At 37.8% G+C, this 19,625-nt stretch overlaps 1 protein-coding gene across 1 annotated transcript in view; it reads right to left on the reverse strand.

The window, feature by feature from the left end:
• Positions 1–19,625, reverse strand: part of LOC150089117 (dynein axonemal heavy chain 10-like) — a 147,043-nt gene that overhangs the window by 104,005 nt on the left and 23,413 nt on the right. The window lies entirely within an intron of this gene.

A 19,625-nucleotide genomic window follows, 5' to 3' on the forward strand; every position in this document is an offset into this window, starting at 1 on the left:
CAAAAAGCACAGCTGACTGAAGCCTGTGATTCCATTTGAGTGAGTACAATTATCAGTAACCCCAGGCAAAAGCTTGCTGTTCGTAGCCGGTTCACTGAGAGTGGAATTGTTGTGTGGTGACATCAATAACATCATTCAGCATTCCAGAGGGAGAGAATGTGGGGGAGGGAGGCAAGTGTGCCAAGGGAGTGTGCCAATATGTCAGCTATATCTGATGAATCACTATTTTGCTTGCGGCAGAATGCACAACTCCATTTTGATTTCCTAAGTTGTGCAGTTCGTTTTAGATCTTTTATGCCATTACAAAAATTGCAAAAAAGAAGCTGGCATGATGATGTACATTTTATCAAGCAGTTGGAAAGTTTTTTGCAGCTTGAGCAGGGTTGCATATTTTTTGACAGCATTGTACCCAAAATTCAATAAACACTACAGGGAGAGATATGGCAAGGTTGCTGACAAAGTCAAAGCAGAGTACTTACTGACCAAGGAATGCTCCTTCAGGTTGGGATTAAGTCGTGTGGTGAAAAGCTGACTGCTTACTTTTCACAGTATGTGGGCTCCAACGGGTAAAGGAATACACACTGTACTCACAAGTATTATTTTTATTATTATTATTATTATTATTAGCTATATATTGTGCAAGAAAGCCAGAGGCTTATGCTGCACCAGCCAAAAAACAATTCCCAAGTTACCCTAAGAGAGAGAGAGAGAAGTAAAAGGGAATCACCAAGAAAGAGAAGAATGATGATATCCGGGTCAGGACCCTGGGTGTGCCAAGCCCATACTCACCAGATGTGAGTATGGGCTTGGCACTTTAGCAATTCGTCAGATAAAGCTGACATATTGACATTCAACTTTAGCAATACTGCCAGGAAATCCGAGATTACTGGACGAATCAGTAGGAAAAAGTACTTCGATAATCACTCATCACAAACTGTGAATATAAATCTAAGACATTAGATGAAAATTAAGATGGTTAAGAAAGTAAAACAATTGAAATAAGCAGAGTGTGTGAATCACCCTACCTGAACAATCACACACAGTATGCACTGAGCAGTATGAATATAAAATTCTACATATAAAATTCAAAAGCAGAAAACAGTCCCAAAACAAACTATGACCAAAAATTAGGAACCCATTACTTATTAGAGAGAGGCAACAATAGCAATATGCTTGATATGGTTATCAGCTGTGATTTTTCAGGAATTAAAGAAAACCTTCAAGTTAAGGTACCTTTATGTGCCAGTGGTCATAAGTGGTCTACTATCAAGGATAAATAGAAGGTACCTTATTTTTACAAAAGTGATTATAATGGCCTCGGACATTTTTTAAACTCTTTTCAATGGAATTTCTTATGCTGCTAAAAAGAGAAAATGCTAAATAGGGAATGTCTAGAAAGGTAACAAGAGGGACTACCAAGTGATCCTCTTAAAGATTTGGATCAAAATGTATGTCAGATGAACTGATGAGCTTAGTAGCAGAGAATAAAAATATAATGGATGATTTAAAATGTCAAGGGTTATAGAGTAAGTATAAAGTAGTATGTAATACTCAGAAAGGAGGGAGATTAGGCAAGGTAAAACAGATTATGAGACATCTTTGGCTAAAAATGCAGAGAAAAGAAGAAAGGGGACAATCACACATTGATCAACTGGATATAAATGACATAACTATTGATGATCTGTACAAAATAAACTGAATAAATATTTTTCATCTACATTCATGAGGAAACACTTAAGGATGGGTTTATCAGAAGAATATCTAAATGCTAATTGTGAAAGGAAAAATTTTACAATAATGGAAAGGAAGACAGAGAGAGAAACACAGGTGCAGCTAAAAGGGAAGAAACACCTAGGGCTGATGGAATCTATCCAATAATATTAAAAGCTGCAAAAGAGGTAGTTAAACTTTTCACTATAATAATGAGAGCAACCTTATATTCAGAAGAAGTTAGCATTAGCAGAGACATATGATGTAAGAAAGCAAGCTTATACAGCATCAGCCAAAAAAAAAAAAAAAAAAAATTCCCATTTCACCCATCCATTCACTCCAAATGTTTGTCTAATTCTGCCTTGAATTTATTAAAGCTGTCAACTTACACAATAACAGATGGAAGTTTATTCCAGCAATCGACGACCCGCAGGCTAAAGGCAAACTTCTGCACATCTATTCTACAACTGTCTTTCCTCAATTTGAATTTATGTCCCCTCAGATCTGGGCAAGAGAAAGAACCCTATTAGCATTGAGCTTGCTCAAACTATTCAAGACGTTATACATCTCAATGAGATCACCTTGCAGGAGCCTAGTCTCAAGACACTGTAATTTGCAGAATTTCTTCGTAAGAGCAACCCTTTGTTCCATTCACCAATTTCATTGCCCTACTCTGTACTCATTCCAGCAGCTCTACAACCATCCTAAAATGATGCTTCCAGACCTGTGTACAGTATTCAAGGTGTGGCCTGACCATTCTCATATAGAAGGAGATAATCACCTCATTATCCCAGCTAAAAATATTCCCGTATGTCATTGACAAGACTGCATAACCTGCTCTGGCAGACTGTCTGCACTGCTCAGAAAACTTCATATCTGATGGCACAATTACCCCAGGTCTTTTTTATTCTCCACTACCTTGAGTGTAGTACCACACAAGAAATCAGAAATTATTCACAGCAAGAGGAAGAATCCTATCAGCACTGAGCATGCTCAAACCATTCAAGGCTTTATACACATCCATCAGATCACCTCGCAGATGGTCTTCAATGTAATCATAGGTGGTAGATGACTTTCATCATCAGGTGAAATACCACCACTTTTCTTATTGGAGGCTTGAAGTGGTGAAACCCATGTTTAGTCTCTAGAGCAAAGTTTCCTGCATCCCTCTCCCCCTATACTTTTCCTTCAACCCATGCAAGGTACTAAGTACTATAGGTTTTGATACCTTTCGTGTTTGGGGTTTTCATAAAAAAAAATCAAAAAAAATCTGCAGAATTTAAGCCTTTCTTCGTAGGAGCAACCCTTTGTTCCATTCATTAATGTTGTTCCCTTCTCTGTACTCATTCCAACACCTCTACATCCTTCTTAAAATGAGGCCTCCAGACATGTATACAATACTCAAGGTTTGGCTTGACTGTCGCCTTATACAATGGGATAATCACCCTCTTATCCCTGCTAGAAAAATTCCTGTACATCATTGACCTGTACACCATGAGCTACTCTTGCAGACTGTCTGCACTGCTCAGGAAACTTCATATCTGCCTACAAAATTACCCCTAGGTGCTTTTCATTCTCTACCACTGTCAGTGTAGTACCACAGAGTTGATACGTTGCTCTGGGGTTGCTGTTTCCCATATGTAGTACTTTACATTTCTCAATATTAAACTTCATTTTCCACCTCTCAGCCCATCAGCTCAAATTTTCTAGATCCTGTTGCAGAAGCGTACTGTCATTAGTGTCATTAACAACCCTGCCAACCTTCATATCATCTGTAAACTTGGACATTAAGCCTAATATACCATCATTAATATCATTTATAAATACAGAAAACAACAATGGAGCCAAAACCGAACCCTGAGGGGACTCCACTAATAACATTAGTCCACGAAGAGCAGTGTCCATTGATTACCACTCTCTGTCTTCACCCACACAACCATCCCTTTATCCATAGCAGCAATTTGCCTCCAATGCCGCACTGCTCCAATTTGTGCAGCAGTCTTCCATGTGCAACAGTATCAAAAGCAGTTCTAAGATCCAAATATATGATATCAAAGTTATTCCCTCAAAATGGTTAGACAAGACTTCCCCTTTACAAACGACTTCCCCTTTACAAACCCATGCTGTGTTTTTTTTTTTTTTTTTTTTTTTTTTATGAAAACCCCAAATATGAAAGGTATCAAAACCTATAGTACTTAGTACCGTGCATGGGTTGAAGGAGACGTATGGGGGGAGGGGAATGTCCGAGCTATAACTGAAGTCTTGTCTAGATGATACTGCAGTGCTTCTTTAACCAGTGCCTCCATTAATTTTCTGGAACAGAAATTAAACTAACAGGCCTATAATTACTTGTGCTGCCCTTTGATTCTCCTTTGTGAAATGAGATCACATTTGCACATCTCCAGTCCATGGGTACCTCCTCTGAGTCCAAAGAAGCCCTCGTAATTATGGCTAAGGGTTTGCTTACTTCTTTTGCTGCCTCCTTTAACATAACTAGATAGATCATCCACCCGAGATGCCTTTCTTCAACAATTTCTCCTCCACTTTCCTCTCACTTATTACAAAATCATCTAGCTCTCTGCCAGAGATTATTTCACCTATGTTCATGTGTGAATATAGATGAAAAATTCTCATTTAGTTTGTTAGCCACCTGGGCACGTTCATCAACAGTTGAACCATTGATATCCCTTGGACCAATCTATTTGTTATTTGGTTTTTAGGATCATTAGCAACTAAGGCCATATTGCTCTGGGATATGCGGTGGTCATTCCCTGACCTTTCTGCATCCTCCGTATTTGGTGGTGTCGGGCTCGAACCCCGGCCTAATCAAGAAGCGTGTGCTACGCACTGCTGCTCCTTCCCACCTGGCTACGGAGGCACCTAGTGGACCAATCTGATTCATCACCTTCATTCTAGAGTTTACATAGATAAAGAACTCTTTGCTGTTTTTCTTTGCATCCCTTGCCAAAGTTTTCTCATAATCTGCCTTTGCCAGCCTAACCTCCTTTGTGACTTGGTAAGACCAGCTTATATCTATCGCAGGCTTCCATGTCACCCATTAATTTATATGTATCCTATGCATTTTTCTTCTCTGCCACATGTCTCATCAGTTCATCTGACATCCATTTTGGCCTAAATCTTTAACAATATTTCTTAATTGGTATGTAAAGCCTAGTAGCTTCCAAGATTAATTCTTTCCATGCTTCCCATTTTGAATTTGCTGTTGGTAACATCATCAGCTGGTCCCACTGTATAGAATTTAAATACTGCCTCAGACCGTCATAATCCCCTTTACGAAAGCAAAAACCATTCCCTTTACCCGTGATGGTAGTTACCTCTTTGAGTAAATCCCACTTCAGCACACTGTGATCACTACCACCTAGTGATTCCTTTATCTGCAGATTCTTAATGCATGAAGAATCACCACCGATAATGCTGACCGGGCTAGCCAGGTGGATCAAGTGCCTGCTTGGAAACCCAAAGGTCGCAGGTTTAAATCCCGCCTCGGGCTTGGAGCACAGTAAAATACAAAAACTTTGGGAGGTGCATTATGGCCACAGAAGCTGATGTACCAACAACTAACAAAAAAAAAAAAAACTACTCTTAATCAGATGAAGAGTATTACTCCCTCTATTTGCCTCCCGAACATGCTGATGTAGAAAACAATCATCCAATAAATCTATAAAAGCCATGCTAGTGTTTGAGTGACCAACCCACAAATTCCAGTCAATATCTGGGAAATTAAAATCCCCAATTATAAGACTCTCTGATTTACTGACCCATTCTATTTCCCTATAGTTTTTTATTATACTCATCAGAGTCATTAGGCCTATAACTCTGAATTTAACTCACACTCCTACTCTCAATTTTGATTTCCCAGTGCTTATGTCACACCAAACTGACTCGACACTGCACTGTCCAGCGATGTCGACTGGCTGCCTTGGATTTTATGTGTTTCTTAACTAATAGCAAAGCCCCTCTTCCCTTCCTATCCTCTCTATACTTCCTGTACACATTGCACTCTCTAAATTCCAATTCTGCACTGCTTATATCTGTGTGACACCTCGTCTCTGACGTCCCAACAATATCTGCCTTTGATGACTTGACTAGCACTTCAAGCTCATCAAGTTTATTAACTATACTACTAGCATTGGTGTAACCACAAGTATACATGCACCTCTTTCTACTCTTAGTTACCCTAACACAGCCCATGTATTTATTTGTTCCACCATGACTCCCAACAGTTCTGGAAATCTGTATTGCCTCTACTCCAGCGATGTCGACTGGCTGTACCTCCTTGGATTTTATGTGTTTCTTAACTAATAGCATAACCCCTCCTCCCTTCCTATCCTGTCTATCCTTCCTGTACACATTGTATTCCCCAAATTCCAGTTCTGCATTCCTTATATCTGTGACACCATGTCTCTGATATCCCAACAATATCAGCCAACACCTCAAATTCATCAAATTTATTTACCAAACTCCTAGCATTGATGTACATGCAAGTATAGATGGACCTGTTCCTATTCTTAGCTACCCTAACACAACCCATGTGTTTACTTATACCGCAATGACTCCAAGCAGTCTCTTAAATCCCCTCATCTTGTTTTCCAGGCTGCTGCCCATTCCAATAGAAGCAATGCAAGAATCACTTTCACCTGTGCCAGCAGCTACTGTTAATCTATTAGTCTGTGCATCCCCCCCAATCTAGCAGTTTTCCGACCCACCTAACACTGCCTCGATAGCATCAGCAAATATTCTTGCATCCTTTCTATTTAAGTGTATCCCATCCCTGTAGAAGCAGTCTCTCCCGTTAACAAGCACAGACAAGGCTAAGAAAAATTCTACCCCTTGAGCCTTGAGCAGTCTCTCCAGGGCAGAATTGATCGACAAGGCGTATACTCCCTCCTACCGTGTCTGTGAAGAATTGCAGACACTTTCAAATTCAACCCTAATTCACGGTTTTTTCCAATAGTGACCTGTACTTGTTAAGTAATTCTGCCGGTCATCTACTCTTAATATCATTAGTGCCAACATGTACAACAATATCACCTTTTGTGCCCTTAAAAGATGATATCTGCTCTACGTCATCAACCCTTGCCCCTGGCAGACATACCCTGGTCCTGTTCCACCTATCCTTTTTACACAATATGTTCCCCATTTCCCTGAAAATAGAGTCACCGACAACTACTAGTTCCTGTGGGACCAGGGCATTCTGCCTTGGGGGTTGCCGCTGTGTTGCGTGATGTTCAAGTGCAAGCTCTGGCATTGATGTGAGCAGCTGAGAGCTTGATGGGCCATCAATTTCGATCCTTTGAGGGCATCCACCCTCCCTGTCCTTCAAGCTCTCATATAGGCCCATAACAACACTGAGTTGTCACCTGATTTCCTCACATTCCTTACATCGTGCGCACACACAAAGACATTCCCCTTGGCAATATCATGTCCTGTACCTGATTACTCCACAAACTTCAAGCAAGCAGTGCATTTTAAATGGCTGTGATTCAGAGTGCAACTGCCCCCTCTCAGTTCTCCCCTGAGCCACAGCACTTCCATTTGCTTGAGCCTTTTGCTTTGCTGCTCTGGTCTGTCATGATTTAGATTATATTTCAATAAAATTCAATTAAAGTAAAAAATTATAACCCTAAACTTATATCCCAATGCAGTTATAACACTATATATATGTGTTTTTTTTTGGTTTTTTTCTAGTATCGAGTATTATCTCCGAGTTTCGTTATATAACTTCCTTATCAAGTTATGTATTAATTAATAATGTTACGTTTGTTAATTTAATTCGTTATTTAGTTAAAAAAGTACAATTTAATTGATAATGAAGTTTAACAAGATTAATAAATTTTACTGATTAATCGATAATACTACTAAGCTAACACTATCTAGTGCGGGTTATAACGTATTGTTGCACGGGATATAACATTGTACACCATAGGCATCTCTGATATTGTGGAGTTATACTTCATAACTGTTTTGCCATCACTGCATCACTTGGGTACCTACCCACTCACCAAAGAAGGGCCAAATAACCCTGAAACAGTGCCGTCTGGGTGGTGGTACCTATCTGAGAATAAGTAACATTAGTTTTCTCCTTAGGTGAAGCGTTACTTATTCGAAGTAGTGCAATATCATGGCAACTAGTTGTGAAGGTATTCACAATATGAGATATAACTTAAAACGTTGCCACCTTATAAATATTCTGTTTATTCAGAAATGGCTGTGTATTAATGATGCTATTGCACTTAATATATACATAGTCCAACGTTGTATTGTATAACAATGGCGGCAAGTAACAAACGGTAAATCTATGGACACTAAGTATTAATTAACTTCTAAAATCTCGCTATCTAAATTCAGAATAATGCAAGGATCTTGACTAGGTCTACAAGATGCTTTTAGAAAATAATTTAATATAACAATTAAGTCAATAAAGCAGCTAAATATATCTAAAAATAGCGTTCACCAGAGCTGCAAAACTTGTAAAACACGTGGATAGGATACCCATACCGATACTAAGTAATAAGCTCCAAAATCGCTATCGAAGTTAAAAATTAAACTAGGTATCATAACTAGGAATATAAAGCTACTCTAGAAAATAAATTAATATGCCAATTTAAGTGAATAAAACAGCAAAAGTTTAAAATAGATATATATGATGAGTCGTGTACCACAGTGGTTAGTATTGAGCTCCTTGGTGTTTTAAATATATATTATTAATATTGCTACAGGAACTTAAGTTTGATTTTAAAGTTTCAATGGTTAGTGAGAGTAATCAGACTATGCTACTTCAAAATCTAGATAAACTGAGTAGCCAGGCTGAAAGTGACGACCAAGATAAATGTGCAATAACTTGCAAACTGATAAATGCAAGATACTGTATTCAGATAATAATAATCTCAAAATAGTACAGCATTTGGATAATCCTCTTAGCATACAAACATAGAAATATTTGTTTAAATAATTCTATTTAAACAAATAATTCTGTTTAAAACAAATAATTCTATTTAAATAATTCTGTAGTTTGCTTTCCTCCTCCATATTTTAGTAATTCATTATTTATTTTATCTATTTCCACTTCACTGATCTTATTTTCTTTGTTTTCTAATAATTGCTGTGCTTTGCTTATATATAATTTTTTAAAATAATTTAGCCATGAAGTCTATGTTTATTATTTTAATATATTCATTTAATTATTTTCTTTGATTTCATATTATTCACCAAACTTATTGTTGTGCTCTACATAAATCATGTTCTAATTCTTTTGAAATCCTATCCCAATACTCTTATTTTATTGTTTCATCTGGTTACAGATTCTATTTCAAACCCCCTTATATTCTTGGTATATCTATGCATCTGTTTTATTTAATAAATGTTTCTGAAATGCTTCTACTTTGATCTTAACCGAGTCTTTTACTTTGTGTATATCATCAGTCCATTTTTTATTCATTTTTATATTTTGTTCTCCTAAAGTTTCATATGCTGCTTTATTTATACAAATTTCAATCCTTTCCCATTTTTCTTCTACTGACTGATATTCCATTTCCATTTCTTTTAATTTTAAATATTCTCTCAATCTATTTTTGTATAAATTCCTAATGCTTTTGTCTTGTAATAATTCAATTTTGAATTTTGTTTCATTATATTTATTTTTTGCTTTTTCTAAAAGTATTTGCTAAATCTGAATGTTACCACTACTGACATATGATCACTACCAAAATAATTAATGGGCATAAAAGAATATCTTAACAAGAAACACTGGGATTCTTAAATGGAAACCTAGCATCTGCATGATGACCTAACTAAAGTTTATAAGGCTTTAAAAGAGTTAAGTAAACTAAATGCTGATGCATCTGTATTCTATCTCAGATGACATACACACACAAGGGTTCATAAATTTAAACTTAAAAAGAACAAATGAAAAGAAAGCATAGATAATTTTGACTACTTGAAAAATTACTTATGAAGTCTTTTGGTAGAGTTGAGTGTTAATTTTTTTTTTAATGTATTACAGCTGTACACCCATAATTTTTCTGTTATGTACTGTACTGTACTACAAACTAAATCCTGTATACAGACTTGCAACAGTACTGTCTTTTTTTTTAATTCTGGGAACAGCATCCCTCACTTTTTCAATTTTACTACCTTCCTAAGTGATTCTGCCAATGGAACTGCATTAGGAAGTCCAAATAAGTTCCTTCCTGGCAGTGGTAAGTCTATTTATGGCACACTGTGGCTATTGTCACTAGATTAACAGCAGCTGCAGGCAGAGGTAAAAGTGATTCTTCCACTGCTTCTATTAGAATTAGCAGCAGCCTGAAAAGCAAGGTGCTGTGAATTTCAAGGACTGCTGGGAGTAATCATGGAACAAGTAAATATATAGGCTCTGTTAGGGTAACTAAGAATAGGAACATGTATACCAATACTAAGACTATAGTAAATAAATTTGATGAATTTGAGGTGCTGGTCATGACATCGAAAGCAGATACTGTTCGGATATCGGAGATGTGGTCTCGCACAGATATAAGGAATGCAGAATTCGATTTGGGGAGTAAAATTTGTACAGACAGGATAGAAAGGGAGGATGGGGGTCATGCTATTAGTTAAGAAACACAAAATCTAAGGAAGAGAAACATAAAATCTAAGAAAAAGAAACATAAAATCTAAGGAATCTAAGGAAGGAAGAATCTAAGGAAATCAGTTCCTCTTAATTAATAATCGGTATCGGTTAAGGGTATCCAATCCATGTGTTGGACATGATTTTGTACCTGTGGAAAAAGCTAAGTTTTTAATCATATTTAGCCGTTTTATTCACTTAATTGTTATATTAAATTATTTTCTATAAATAGCTTATAGAACTAGTCAAGCTCCTTGGTTTATATTGAATTTAGATAGCAATTTGGAAAGTTAATTAATACTTAGTGTCCGTAGATTTACAGTTCGTAACTTGCCTCTATTGATAAACAATACAACGTATATCTCGAACTATAAAGCATAAGGTTTAACGTAAAACTAGATAGCAAAACACGTAGCACTGTATTAGAAATCTGTAAGCTTAGTACAGTACTATCAATTAATCAGTAAAATTTATTAATCTTACTAAATTTCATTGTCAATTAAATTGTATTTTTTTAATTAATTACATATAATAAGCTAAACACAACATAAATTAATACATATAACTTATATTAGATAACATATAACATAACTCGGAAATAATACTCAATACTGAAATAAATATATATATATATATATATATATAAAATTATATACAATTATATATAATTATATAAAATTATATAAAACTAGATAGCAAAACACGTAGCACTGTATTAGAAATCTGTAAGCTTAGTACAGTACTATCAATTAATCAGTAAAATTTATTAATCTTACTAAATTTCATTGTCAATTAAATTGTATTTTTTTAATTAATTACATATAATGAGCTAAACACAACATTATAAATTAATATATATAACTTATATTAGATAACATATAACATAACTCGGAAATAATACTCAATACTGAAATAAATATATATATATATATAAAAAATTATATACACAGTCGATTCCGGTTAATTGGGACACGTCGGGACTAGTGCATTTTGGCCCGATTAAGCGGCTGCCCCAATTATCCGAAGTTTCACGTAAAAAAAAGTGAAAATTACAATGGACCCAGCTTTACAACTGGTGCACTATACAATCAAATCACGCTACGATGGAATCACCTAAGTTAAGTACTGTTCACTATACTTAGTGAACGGTACCGATCACGATGTGTAGTAAGCTCTGTTCATTGTGATCGTGTTTGTGAATTGAATTTTAGTTCAATTAAAAAGCGATTCTAATTAGCAAAAATAGGAGGAATATTATCCCCACAGGCTATAAAAGTAAAGATATATTAAGCACAAATTTACCCTTTATTACCTTACCAATTAAAAAATTAAATGATACGTGAAAATCGGAATTAATATGTACTGTAATATGTACATACTAACTAGTTGACATTTCTGTTCACTGACTGTGGGTGGGGGTTAAAATTCAAAACAATAAAAAAATAAGCAATCAATAAAAAAGAACACAGCACACACAAATTGCAAGTAACACAATATGCGTAAGTGAGAACGGAATAACAAGTTACGAATCTTTAAAAATAGGAATGAAGAGAAGATTATGAAAATTAATTTTTTTATATGATTGAAGATTTAGTGGAAATGTAAACACATTTCACCATAAATAAGCCACAGAATTCCAGCTGTCGGTATGATCGCAAATTCAATAAGATCAAGTTTACTATCCGTTTATGATAGATTGCGCTGGGGGGGGGGGGCAGTTGTCTGCTGAATCACAGCCTTTTGAAACGTACTGTTTGTGGATAAATCCAGAACGGGACATGATATTGCCATGTGGAATGTTTTTGTATGTGCACAATGTAAGGAGTGTGAGGAAGTCAGGCACCAACTCAGCATTGTTATGGGCCCCATCTGAGAGCGTGAAAGACAGGGAGGATGCCCTTGAAGGATTTAAACTGAGGGGCCCATCAAGCCCTCAGCTGCCCACATCAATGCCAGAGCTTGCACTTGAACATCATGCAACACATCCACAACCCCCAAGGTAAAATGCGCTGGTCCCAAAAGAACTAGTTCTTGTCGGTGATTTATTGTTAGGGAAATTGGAAACATATTGTGCAAAAAAAGGATAGGTGAAACAGGACCTGGATATCTCTGCCAGGGACAAAGATTGATAACACTGTAGAGCAGATATCATCTTTTAAGAGCACAAAAGGTGATATTGTTGTATATGTTGGCACTAACAATATTAAGAGTAGGAGATCGGCAGAATTACTTAACAAGTACAGGTCAATGTTGAAATAAAGCCATGAGTTAGGGTTGAATTTGAAAGTGTCTGCAATTCTGCCCAGACACGATAGGAGAGAGTATATGATGAGGGCCTTGCCAATCAATTCAGCCCTGGACTGACTGTGCAAGGCTCAAGAGGTAAAATTTTTCTCAGCCTGATCTGTACTTATTAACAGGAGAGACTGCTTCTAGAGATGGGATACACTAAAATAGAATGGGTGCAAGAATATTTGCTGATGCTATCGAGGCAGTGTTAGGTGGGTTGGAAAACTGCTACCTTGGGAGGATACCTGGACTAAAAGATTAACATTAAAATCTAAGGAAATCAGTTCCTCTTCATTAATAATCGGTATCAGTTAAGGGTATGCAATACCTGGAAAGCAAGGTGCAGGGGATTCCAGAGACTGCTGGGAGTCATTACGGAACAAGTAAATAAATGGGCTGCTTTAGGGTAGCTAAGAATAGGAACAGGTGCATATATACTTGCGTGTGCACCAATGCTAGGAGTTCGGTAAATAAATTTGAGGTGTTAGTCAAAACATCAAAGGCAGATATTGTTGGGATATCAGAGACGTAGTGTCACACAGATATAAGGAATGCAGAACTACAATTTGGAGAGTACGATGTGTAGAGGAAGGATAGACAGGATAGGAAGGGAGGAGAGGTTATGCTATTAGTTAAGAAACACATAAAATCCAAGGAAGTACAGCCAGTCGACATGGCTAGACAGTGCAGTGTCAAGTCAGTTTGGTGTAACATAAGCACTGGCAAAGCAAAATTGAGAGTAGGAGTGTGTTATAGGCATAATGACTCTGATGAATATAATAAACAACATATGATAAACAACTGTAGAGAGAAATAGAGTGGGCCAGTAAATCAGAGTGTATTATAATGGGAGATTTTAATTTCCCAGATATTAACTGGAATTTGTGGATTGGTCACTCACACACTAGCAAGGCTTTTGTGGATTTATTGGATGATTGTTTCTACATCAACATGTTCAGGAGGCAACTACAGGGAATAATACTCTTGATCTGATTATCAGATCAAGAGTATTATTCCCTGTATTATTTCCTTCCACGCTCTCACTTGGGGCTAATGCAACGGGATATTACAGAATAAAACCGCTGCTTGTGTACCATTTTGGAAATCCTCGTGCATTTAAGGGCATCAATAAAGCCACCCTACCCATACATCTGATCGAACCAGAGAGCATGGATAACAATATCTCTCTCTTTGAGGTTTGGTTTAAATGCTGGTTCATTCCCAAGGTTGAAAAATATTGTAAAGACATAGACATTCCTTTTAAGATTTTTCTTCTATTAGATAACACTCCTCGACATTCTACACATCTGGATGATTTCAATTCGAACATGAGAGTCATATTTCTACTTCCAAACACGACTTTGTTCATCCAACCTATGGATCAGGATGTTATTTCGAATTTAAAAGCATACTATTTATGCACAATATTTGCTCAGGCATTGTCTGCAGTAGATGATGAGAAAACATTTACGTTAAGAGATTTTTGGAAATTGCAATATTTACCACACCATCTTAACCATTAATAAGGCCTGGGCGGAAATTACTAAAAGTTGTTTAAATAGCGCATAAAAGAAAATATGACCACATAAAAGACTTTGAAGGATTTGAAAAAGATGAATCATATAAAGAGGTTACAGATAAGATTGTAAAGGTTGCCGAGCTGCTTCAGTTGCAGGTTGATGCCAAAGATGTGGAGGAGTTAATAGAGGAAGAAGAGAAGGAATTAACGAACAAAGAACTTACTGACTTGCAGGCAGTGATAGTGAAAGAAGAAAATGCTGACGAAGCTCAAGATGAACCAAATGAGGAGCCGAGATGCTTCCCCACCAGAGAGATGGCAATGGTATTCCGTGAAATTGCATTGGCAATGGCGAGGTTTGAGATGGATCCTGACAGTAAACGAGATTAGATTTTAGATTCTTAAAAGTTAAGAGAGGGGTGAACGATATTCTTACTACAAAGAATATCTACAATGAAAAGAAAAAAGTCACTGTTCAGTCATCCATTAATATGTTCTTTCATAAGGTTGAGCAGCTGACCCCTTCTGAATCTCCACAGAGGTGTACTTATCAGCTGAAGACATCGATTCTAGCAACGATGCTCGAGAGGTAAAACTTACCGATGTTATGCCTGTCTCTCTTTTTTTGGTAATTTTATAATTTTGAGAAATTTTAAATTACATGCATTTGTAATTTTTCCTGCGCATGAGAAAAAATTCTTCCACTTTCTTTCATTCTTTTTCCTTTCCTGCATGTGATATTTCACTGTTTAGACCACAACTTACTCAGACAATTAGCATTAGCATTAGTAGAAGCATATTATGCAAGAAAGCAAACTTATGCAGCATCAGCCAAAAGAAAAAAAAAAAAAACCTCCACTTCACCCCTCCGTTCGTTCGAAATATCAGTCCAGCCGAGCCTTAAATATATTCAGGCTATCAACTTCCACAACAAGGGATGCAAGTCTGTTCCACCAACAAACTACCTGCTGGCTAAAGGCAAATTTCCGCACATCTATCAACATCTGTCTTTCCTCAATTTGAATTTATGCCCTCTCAGGTGATTATTCTGAGCAAAAGGAAGAATCCCATCGGCATTGAGCATGCTCAAACCATTCAAAGCTTTATACAGCTCTATCAGATCACATCGCAGGTGCCTAGTCTCCACACAGTGTAATTTGCAAAACTTACGCCTTTCTTCATAAGAGCAACCCTTTCTTCCATTCACGCATTAGCATTAGCATTAGTAGAGGCATTTGATGCAAGAAAGCAAGCTTATGCAGCATCAGCCAAAAAAAAAAAAAAAAACCACTTCAACTTCACCCCTCTGTTTGTTCAAAATACCTGTCCAGCTGAGCCTTAAACTTATTTAGGCTATCAACTTCCACGACAAGGGCTGGAAGTCTGTTCCACCTACCAACCACCCGATGGCTAAAGGCAAATTTCCGCACGTCTATCCTACATCTGTCTTTCCTCAATTCGAATTTATGCCCTCTCAGGTGATTATTCTGAGCGAGAGGTAGAATCCCATCAGCATTGAGCATGCTCAAACCATTCAAGGCTTTATACACCTCTATCAGATCACCTCGCTGGTGCCTAGTCGCCAGACACTGTAATTTGCAAAACTTAAGCATTTCTTCGTAAGAGCACCCCTTTGTTCCATTCACTAATCTTGTTGCCCTTCTTGGTACTCGTTCCAGCAGCTCTACATCCTTCTTGAAATGAGGCCTCCAGACCTGTATACAGTACTCTAGGTGTGGCCTGACCATTGCCTTATACAAGGGAATAATCACCTCCTTATCCCTGCTAGAAAAATTCCTATATATCATTGACAATACACCATGAGCTACTCTTACAGCCCGTCTGCAATGCTCAGAGAACTTCATATCTACCTGCACAACCACCCCCAGGTCCCTTTCATTCTCTACCACTGTCAATGTAGTACCACAGAGTTGATATGTTGCTCTGGGGTTGCTGTTTCCCATGTGTAGTACTTTACATTTGTCAATGTTAAACTTCATTTGCCACCTCTCAGCCCATCTGCTCAACCTTTCCAGATCCTGTTGCAGCAGCATAGTGTCAGTAGTGTCCTTGACAACCCTGCCTACCTTTGTATCGTCTGCAAACTTCGACATTAAGCTTGATATACCCTCATCAATATCATTTATGAATACAGAAAACAATAATGGACCCAACACTGAGCCCTGAGGGACTCCACTAATAACATTAGTCCACGACGAGCAGTGTCCATTGATTACCACTCTCTGTCATCTCCCCCTCAGCCACCCCTTTATCCACAGCAGCAATTTGCCTCCAATGTCACACTGCTCCAATTTGTGCAGCAGTCTTCCATGTGCAACAGTATCAAAAGCCTTTCTAAGATCCAAGTATATAATATCAAAGTTATTCCCTGCATCCAGTTCCTTTGTGACTGCATCATAGTATCCAATCAAATTGGTCAGGCAAGACTTCCCCTTAACAAAACCATGCTGTGTCCGAGCTATAGCTGAAGTCTTGTCTAAATGATCCTGCAGTGCTTCTTTAACTAGTGCCTCCATTCGTTTTTCCTGGAACAGAAGTTAAACTCACAGGTCTATAATTACTTGTGTCAGCCTTTGATCCTCCTTTGTGAATTGGGGTCACATTTGCACATCTCCAGTCCATAGGTGCTTCCCCTGAGTCCAAGGAAGCTCTCATAATTATGGCTAAGGGTTTGCTTACTTCCTTTGCTGCCTCCTTTAATATAACTGGATAGATCCCATCCAGCCCGGGTGCCTTTCTTGTGTTTATCTTCAACAATTTCTCCTCCACTTTACTCTCAGTTATTACAAGATTCTCTAGCTTACTGCTAGAGTTGAATACACCTCTTGCTTTCCCCTCGCTAAATAACTCCTCATGTGTGAATGTCGATGCAAAATATTCATTTAGTTTGTTAGCTACCTGAGCAGGATCATCAACAGTTGACCCATCGATATCAAGTGGACCAATCTGATTCATCCCCTTCCTTCTAGAGTTTACATAAGTAAAGAACTCTTTGCTGTTTTTCTTTGCATCCCTTGCCAAAGATTTCTCGTAATCTGCCTTCGCCTGCCTAACCTCCTTTGTAGCTCAGTTACAGATCAACTTATATCTATCATAGGCTTCTGTGTCATGTGTTAATTTGTATGTATCCCATGCACGTTTCTTCTCTACCATATGCCTCATCAGTTCATCTGACATCCATTTAGGCCTAAACCATGAACAATATTTCTTAGTTGGTATGTAAAGCGTAGTAGCTTCCAAGATAAGTTCTTCGAATGCTTCCCATTTTGAATTTGCTGTTGGTAACATCATCAGTTGGTCCCACTGTATAGAATTTAAATACTGTCTCAGTCCATTGTAGTCGCCTTTACGAAAGCAATAACCCTTCCCTTTACCCCTAATGGTAGTTACCTCTTTGAGTAAATCCCACTTCAGCACACTGTGATCACTGCCACCTAGTGGTTCATTTATCTGCAGATTCTTAATGCATGAATAATCACTGCTGATAATCAAATCAAGAGTATTCCTCCCTCTAGTTGCCTCTTGAACATGCTGATGTAGAAAACAATCATCGAATAAATCCACAAAAGCCTTGCTAGTGTGTGAGTGACCAGCCCCCAAATTCCAATCAATATCTGGGAAATTAAAATCTTCCATTATAAGACTCTGATTTATTGGCCCACTCTATTTCCCTGTACAGTTTCTTATTATACTCATCAGAATCATTAGGCCTATAGCACACTCCTACTCTCAATTTTGATCTCCCAATGCTTATGTCACACCAAACTGACTCGACACTGCACTCTCCAGCGATGTCCACTGGCTTCACTTCCTTGGATTTTATGTATTCCTTAACTAATAGCATAACCCCTCCTCCCTTCCTATCCAGTCTATCCTTTCTGTAGACGTTGTACTCCCCAAATTTCAGTTCTGCATTCCTTATATCTGTGTGACACCACGTCTCTGATATCCGAACAATATCTGCCTTTGATGTTTTGAGCAATACCTCAAATTCATCAAATTTATTTACTAAACTCCTAGCATTGGTGTACACGCAAGTATACATGCACCTAATTCTATTCTTAGCTACCCTAACACAACCCATGTGTTTACTTGTACCGCAATGACTCCTGGCAGTCTCTGAAATATCCTGCATCTTGTTTTTCAGGCTTCTGTTCATTCCAATAGAAGCAGTGCAAGAATCTCTTTCACCTCTGCCAGTGGCTACTGTTAATCTATTCGTCTTTGTCTCCCCCCATAATCTTGTTGCCCGTCTCTGTACTCGTTCCAGCAGCTCTACATCCTTCTTGAAATGAGGCCAATAAGGGAATAATCAAGGGAATCAATAAAACAAGGGAATAATCACCTCCTTATCCCTACTAGAAAAATTCCAGTATATCATTGACAAGACACAAGGAGCTACCCTTGCAGCCCATCTGCACTGCTTAGAGGACTTCATATCTGCATCCACAATTACCCCCAGGTCCTTTTCATTCTCTACGACTGTCAGAGTAGAACCACAGAGTTGATACATTGTTTCCCACATGTAGTACTTTAAATCTGTCAATGTTAAACTTCATTTGCCACCTCTCAGCCCATCAGATCAAACTTTCCAGATCCTGTTCTGAGCAGAAAGCTGGAAAACAAGAAGCAGGATATTTCAGAGACTGCTGGGAGTCATTGCGGTACAAGTAAACACGTGGGTTGTGTTAGGGTAGCTAAGAAAGAGAACAGGTGCATGAATACTTGTGTGTACACCAATGCTAGGGGTTTGGTAAATAAATTTGATGAATTTGACGTATTGCTCAAAGCATCAAAGGCGGATATTGTTAGGATATCAGAGAGGAGGTGTCACACAGATATAAGGAATGCAGAACTGGAATTTGGGGAGTACAACATCTACAAAAAGCATAGACAGGATAGGAAGGGAGGAGGGGTTATGCTATTAGTTAAGAAACACATAAAATCCAAGGAATTGAAGCCAGTCGACATCGCTGGACAGTGCAGTGTCGAGTCAGTTTGGTGTGACATAAGCACTGGGAGATCAAAATTGAGATTAGGTCTAGTGACTCTAATGAGTATAATAAGAAACAGTACAGGTAAATAGAGTGGGGCAGTAAATCAGAGAGTCTTATAATGGGGGATTTTAATTTCCCAGATATTGACTGGAATTTGTGGGTTGGTCACTCACACACTAGCAAGAATTTTGTGGATTTACTGGATGATTGTTTTCTACATCAGCATGTTCGGGAGGCAACTAGAGGGAGTAATACTCTTGATTTGATTATCAGTAGTGATTCTTCATGCATTAAGAATCTGCAGATAGAGAAACCACTAGGTGGCAGTGATCACAGTGTGCTGAAGTGGGATTTACTCAAAGAGGTAACTACCATTACAGGTAAAGGGAAGGGTTATTGCTTTCGTAAAGGCGACTACGATGGACTGAGACAGTATTTAAATTCTATATGGACTGAGACAGTA

This window comes from Mastigoproctus giganteus, chromosome 2, assembly GCF_048544385.1.
Source record: "Mastigoproctus giganteus isolate SK-2022 chromosome 2, ASM4854438v1, whole genome shotgun sequence".
NCBI lineage: Eukaryota > Metazoa > Arthropoda > Arachnida > Uropygi > Thelyphonidae > Mastigoproctus > Mastigoproctus giganteus.